Source organism: Triturus cristatus, chromosome 4_2 (assembly GCF_964204655.1).
Source record: "Triturus cristatus chromosome 4_2, aTriCri1.1, whole genome shotgun sequence".
Lineage (NCBI taxonomy): Eukaryota > Metazoa > Chordata > Amphibia > Caudata > Salamandridae > Triturus > Triturus cristatus.
Genome location: NC_140586.1, coordinates 659,404,314 through 659,411,716, shown reverse-complemented (window position 1 = coordinate 659,411,716; position 7,403 = coordinate 659,404,314).

Genomic DNA, 7,403 nt, shown 5'->3' with positions numbered 1-7,403 from the left:
AGCTAGATATATTGTCTACCTACGAAGGCGTTACAGAAGGTAGGTAACTTGTTCAGCTGATGGAGATTTCTAGCCACAGATTCCTTATCTGAGAATCAATACCCAAGCAAAACCATCCCCGTAGGTGGGTCTGCAGACCAATTTTAAACAAGGATCCCTGCTGACCTGACTGTCCAGCAGTGTTTGGTGAACGTGTGCAGGTAAGCTCACATTGCTGCCTGGCAGATATCAAGAACCGGAAGGCCACCTGCTAACGTAGTGGTTACTGCTTTAGCTATGGTGGAATGAGTTCGTAAGTCCTCAGGAGGTTGCTTTTTGGCCAATGCGTAGCACATTTGAATGCAGAGTATGACCCATCTGGAGATGGTCCTCTTCTGCACAGCTCAACCTTTCTTGGCACCAACATACCCCACAAACAGTTGCTCGTCAAGTTAGAACAAGAATGCTGTTTTTGGGTCCAGGCGGTGGAGTCGCCCCTTTATATGGATGTGGAGGAGCATAAAAACTAGGCAGTGGTGATGTATTGACCTATGCAGAAGAGGGTGACCACGCTTGGGAGATAAAAAGCTCTTGTGCTAAGTACAGTTTGTCAGGATAGATTGAGAAGTAAGGAGTCTTGGGTGACAAAACCAGGAACTCGCTCTTCAGACAGATGTAATGGCCACGGGGAAAGTATTTTAATTGTAAGGATCCTGAGGAGACAACTATGGAGTGGCTCGAAAGGAGCACATACCAAGAATGCTAAAAACAGATTATGGTCCCACTGAGGCCATGATAAATGGTGAAGGAGGAAAGAGATGAACAAGACCTTCAAAGCAACCTATGTACAATAGGGGACTTGATAAGGGAGGGGTGGTTTGGCAATCGCAGAGAGAGCCCTTGAGAGTTCCCAGAGCAGAGAGCTGCTCGGCAAGTGAAAGAATTAAGAGCAGAACTTCAGAAAGGTGATCGATGTATTTTTCTGCCTGGAGAGAGAGTAACGTTTTATACAAACAGTATTATTAGAGGACAAGTTTGTTAGGCCCTTAGAAAGTCCAAAGTCTGGATAGAGCCTGTCTGTCTCCTAGGAGATTTCTGAATAGAGCAGCTCCCCAGCCCCACCCCCAGGCCAGCAGACCTAGGACTGCTGATTGGTTTCCCCAGCTTCAAGCAAATCTGAGCCCTCCTCTCACACTTGCCCAGGCCCCTTAAGGATTTGCTGGGTGCACCCCAAATCATTCTTCCCCATCTTGTGAGTTGCAGCCTACCTGTGCCCCAGATTGCTGTGAGCAGAGTCCAGGAAGTGGTAAGGAGGCAGACTAGTGCTGTCTCTTTCCTAAAAAAAAAAACTATTTTCCCTACCTGTGATTGCATCATCTTTTCTTTCTCTTTTTTTCTCTTTAACTGTCTTTGACTGTGGTTGTTACAGTTTAAAATTGTAGTTTTAATCTGCCCGTGATTGCATAATTTATCACCTGTTTTTGTGTTAAAACTTGTAGTTTTTTTTTTCCTGCCTGTGACTGCTTCCATTTAACCTGTTAAATTGTGGGATGTGCAGTCCAAACTCTAGTTTTTCCCTCTCATTCCCCGTGACTATCAGTTTTTCCCTCCAAATGTCTCCTTTGCTCTGTGCTAAAACCTGTATGTTAAGCAGTGCTCCCCCAGCCACCATTTTGTGTTAACAAGGCAGTGAAACTAGTCCCCCCCCCCCCCCTTACCCTCCGCCCAGCAACGGGGATATTCTACATCAGAGGGTGCTCTGAGACAGCAGTAATCTGCTGTGAGCTGTTTAAACTGTGTTTAATAGGGACTGTGCACTTCATTTTGTGGCCAGGAGAGGGAGTAAAGTTTTATACAAACAGTTTGTTAGGCCCCTACCTGCAGATGTCCAAAGTGTGGATTGAGCCTGTATGTCTCCTAGGAGAGTTCTGAATAGAGCAGCTTCCAGCTCCCTGGCTAGCAAACCTTGTCTGAGGTAGCTGGGACCTTATATAGTCTGCTATTGTTTGGTACATGTGCACACTGATTGGTGGTTGTAGCTGGTGTTTCTATTGGATTAGGGTCCTCATTGGTTTGGTATTTGAGGGTTCTGATTGGTTTCTGGATCTGTGATTTAATTAATGTAGAATTAGGATTTCTATTGGAAGTAGGGACTAGGGCTTCCTGTGTTATTGGTTGGTGGGACTAGGGTTAAGCCTTTAATTGGAAGTAGCGATTAGGGCTTCTGGTGTGATTGGTTGCTAGACAAGGTGTGGGACTAAGTGTAGGGTTAGACTTTCTATTGGAAGTAGGGACTAGGGCTTCCTGTGCCATTGGTTGCTTGGACTTGGGTTGGGACTACTGGTAGGGCTAGGGCCTCTAGTGGATGTAGAGATCAGTGTTTTTGAAACTGATTGGGTGCCTGGACTAGAGATAAGATTGGCTGGAAGGTCCTGGTCTCCTATTGGTTCTAGATTTTAGGGCTAGTGTTGTGAATGGATAGTGTTAGGGTTCCCATTGGCTGAATGGGTCACCTGACAACTAGGTCTATGACGGGCCTAGGCTTAGGGCGTCTCCGCCCGGGCATCGAGGACAAGGGCAGTTGCCTGAAGGGCAGAGAGGATAAGGGCAGTTGCCTGTTTGAGCCTGTTCGAGACCAGGGCCAGAAATGCTGCCCATTTTCCCATTCAGTAATGCCCACCCTATGTATGTGTCCTTCTGTATATAAGTATTTTTTTTCCACTATAGATATGTACCTATCTATGTATAAATACGTAAAATAATTGTTATAAAAAAAAAATGTTTTGGTCTACATGTACTTGTATCCATTGTGCATCCATGTACCTCCATGTTCTTGGATCTGTTACTTTTCTCTTGAAAAAGCATATCCAATGCACTACCCTATTTCTCATCCCATACCTCTATCAATATCTTTAATCTACATATACTTACCTCCTTTATGCATCTATATACTTTCAATGTACTTATGGATCTATACAATTATCAATTTCTTCTAATTTATCATTTCCAATGCACTATCCCATTTCTCAGCCTATACTACTCTCAATATATCTTCTAGCCCAACTTTCTGACTCATCTCAAACTTCTTTCTACTACTCTTTCCAATGCACTACCCTATCTCTCACCCTATACATCTATCATTATATCCTCTACGCCCACTCTCTCATGTATCCCAAATCTCATACCACTACTTTGATCCCCAAAATAACCCTTTCTAGACTCTCCTACTCTACCCCTCCTTGCATCATCTGACACCTCTTTTACTATACCGAACCCCCAAAACAAACCTTTCTAAACTCTTCCCTCTGCCTCTTCCCCTACAAAATCCCTTTTTACTCATCCAAAAGCCTCTTCCTACTTCTATGACCTAAAAAAATAAATCCTTCACTCTTATATCCCTCCACTATTCTTTTCAATCAAAATAACAGACTAACATGTTCACTTCTCAAATTCCATATTCCACTGTACTAATATCAGGGGTAACAGGTGCTATATGAATGCAAACCTTTCTTCCCCTTCTATCCCACCGCTATCCTTCCCACTCCAAATAACTGACTAATATCCACCACTCAAATTACTTTCATATTTCACCATACTAATTCACCACTAATTATTTATGGGTTTCCGGAGTAGTGTGCTTCAACACCCCATCAGGGATAACAAGCGCTATATAAATACAAACCTTTTTTCCTCTTCTATCCTTCTGCTATACTTCCGAATCCAAAAAACTGACTAACATATCCACCACTTAAAATGTACTTGTATGTTTTACTATACTAATTCAACACTAATCCTCTATGGGTCCTGCAGTAGCGTGCTACTCGCCGAAAAAGCACTTTGACGCCTCGTCAGGGGTAGTAAGCGCTATACAAATGCAATTACAATACAATGCCACAAACCTTTCCCAACGGCAGGCATATGCTGTGTTGGAGGGATGCCTGGCTGCCACGATAATGTTTCAGACTTTGTGTGGAAACTCTAAAGCTGTCAACTGCTCCACGCAAGAAGACAAAGACTGGACAAGTTCAGGGGGAGAACCCTCACCTGCTGCTGCGACCGAACACCCTCCTGAATGGGCAGCTTGATCAAAGGATCGATAGCCATGCTCAGTAGCTCAGGATAATAGACTCCATGCCCATTCCGGAGGAACAAAAATGACTTTGACCCAGTCGTCTTGATCTTCTTGAGACCCTGTCTAGGCAGGAGTGGCATGGGCAGGAAGGCGTACAGGGGGTGTGCACCCCACTTGAGACGAAAACGCCTTGGAAACTCCAGTGTACAAAATTGCAACACTTGTGGTCCGCTAGGCATCACGGCTGAGTTTGTTTGCTGTGGTGTTCAGAGAGCCTGCTAGATGTTGAACCACCAGGGATAGGCCCTGGTGTTCCAGCCATGTCCTCAGACGTAGGACCTCTTGACGAGGGACCCATGCCTCACCCGTCCTGTTTATTGCAGTACCACATGTTTGGGGGTGTTGTGCATGAACACCTGCACTTTCCTTCCCTTGATGGAGGGTAGAAAGGCCTTCAATGCCAGTCGGATAGTTCGGACCTCCAATAGGTTGATATAGAGTGCGGATTGAGCTGGAGACCAGAGTCCTGTGATCACTCTCCCAGATGGCCACCCCATCCCAGGAGTGACACATCTGTCATTACTATGAGCTCTGGTTAGGGAAGGGAGAGGGATCTGTCTCTGACCCAATCACGATTTGTTAGCCACCACTGCAGATCTTTTGCAGTTCCCTCGGAGTTGTGGACTATGTCAGAGAGATTCCCCTGATGCTATGCCCATTGAAACTGCATATGCCGTCGGGCATAAGCTGCCAGCAAGATGCAGGAGGCCATGAGTCTCAACAGCCTTGAGGTCTATCCAACCGAAATTCAGGATATCATGGAGTCGCCGCTCAGGAGGATAAACCAGAACCTGCACTGTGTCCAGAACAGCCTTGATGAAAGGGAGCATCTGAGAGGGAGTCGGGTTTGACTCCGGCATGTTGATAGTAAACCCCGGCGAATGCAGTAGTAGTCGTAGTCTGGAGGTAGGAGACAGCGGCGTGGGGCGAGCCCGCCTTTATCAACCAGTCGTCGAGATAAGGGAAAACTGGTGCTCCTGATCCCTGCCGATGAGCCTCAACCACCACATCACCCTGATAAACACCTGATGGGCGCTGGGGAAGGCCAAACGGGAGCAGAAAATGCTCTTGGACAGGTAATGCCGGCGGACAGGGAGGACGGGAATGTGGAAATACGAGTCCTGCAAGTCCGCTACCATTCAGTCTCCTGGGTCCACAGCAGACAGGATTTGAGCAAACGTGAGCATTTTGAACATCTCTTTCCTGAGGAAGTAGTTAAAGGGCCGTAGGTCTAGGATAGGTTGAAGGCCTCCGTCCTTTATGGACACCAGAAAGTATTGGGAATAGCAACCACGACCCACGATCAGGCTCTCTGGGGCAGGATGTTGGTTGAGGAAATTTGGGTCCCCTGGGATGGGATGTGGTAGGGTGGTTGGCAATCATCCTAGTCACAGGAGCCCCTGTGTTGGGTTTGGCAAAGTCCTCAAAAGGACGTCAGTGAGGGCCTCATTGAATGGGAATATCAGTTCTCAAGGGGAGACTCCCGGTTGCAGCACCTCCATCAAGACGTTACCTTTGACTGCCACTGAGGGCAACTGCAGGTTTAGGACCTCAGCCGCCCTCTGCACCACCGTTGCATAAGAGGCTCCCTTCTTCATAGCCACGACAGGGGTAGGAAGCACACCAGTATCTAGAAGTATCCAATCCACTGGCTTCACACAGTTCCTCGCACCAGTTCATGTTAGGTTTTTCTTCATATGACTGGTATGCCTCAGGGTCCAGCAATCCCTCTCAGCCCTAACCCAAGGGAATAGGGCTCGAGCTCCGATAGAAGAGGCTCATCTGGCTCTGTGTGAGTTGGGGATCCGAATGGGGACGCCGCCGCCGCTGGTGGGCACCAGGAGCGTCAGTATCTGGACCAGCACCGGGAAGGTCAAGTTGGTACGACCAGCGCCAGTCCAGGAATGGAACTATGGGGCCCAACTCTGGCACCAGTGATCCTGCGCGGTCAGAAAACATATCTCTCACGGCTCCCCTTGTGATCGGCAAGCAGCCCCTTCCTTCGCGGACGCACCCTGGCATTACAAGCCAAGCGCCGCCGTCCTCCCATGGATTAATTTTATACATGGCATTATTTCTTACATCCCCTTGATAGCAGCCACTCCGCGGTACCCATACCCCCGGATGCTTCCGTCCCCACACTCGCTATCAGGCAGTGTGTGTTCAGGCTAGTTAACTCTCGTCCTGATTATGATCTATGTATCTCGGTATAGATCGAAACGTCGTCGACTCTTTAGACAGCATGCACGTTAAAAGCTTGTGCATCACTGTCTACTTTCGAAAAAAGCTTGCCCCTACCATTGTAATTGGCGTTAAGCTGCTGTTTTGCCTGAAAAATTTCTTTTTACATGTGATTGTCCTTATATGTTTTATGTTGAAGGATACAGGACTGTGTCCCACTCTATCACTTTCGTTTTGATTTTGAATAATTACGGTTAAAACATTAAATCTACATGTCCGAATGGACATTTCTGCCTAATATAGTACTGATTCTGGTCTATATTCATCGCTTTCTTATTTATTCTTGTTTGAAGGACCAATTGTTTCCTATAAGTACCAACTCTGGCCAGAGCAAACTGCGTGGTACCAGATGGGGCCCCTGCTGACCCAATGGGGGCCAAAGTTCCCCCCAACTCGTACATCTGAGTTGGGTGAGCGCCAAGATACTCCTTGGAGTGGTAGTAGCGATATAGAAATAGACCTTACATACATTACATTACAAAGTTGTGCCAGACGGGTCGGGCAACTTAAAAATAAGGAGCATGTTCCTATAGAACTCTTTCAGTTGGGTGAGGGGTCAGTCCGGCTCCCAAAAAGTCGGGGAGGCACGGAGTCTGCCTGGGTGCAGGCTCTACCAAGAAGCCAGCCCTTGAATGCCAACACTCCCTCGTCTCATTGGCTGAGGGACACGGAGAGGTCGAAGACCTATGGCTTCTTCATGTGACGGGACATACCCGAGTGTACCAACAACTTAGAATGCGACAAGGATCTCTGACTCAGTGACTGCTCCTTGGACCTTCCTCTCTACCGGGACTTCGAACGTCTTGGAGTTGCATGCCGAGCTGCCGTGAGCTTGAAGGAGTGCTCCCTCAAAGCCTTGGGATTGATGGCGCGACAGTCTGAGCACAACTTCGTGGAGGCACCACAGGCAAATGATGCAGGTCTGTCACCGACATCAGTCGATCACCGGAGCTGTAGGGCTTGAAGCCGGCCTTCTTGGCACACATCCCTGCCACACCTGGAGGAAAACACCTCAAAAGAAATTAATAAAAAGTAGGGGTGGGCAGAAAAC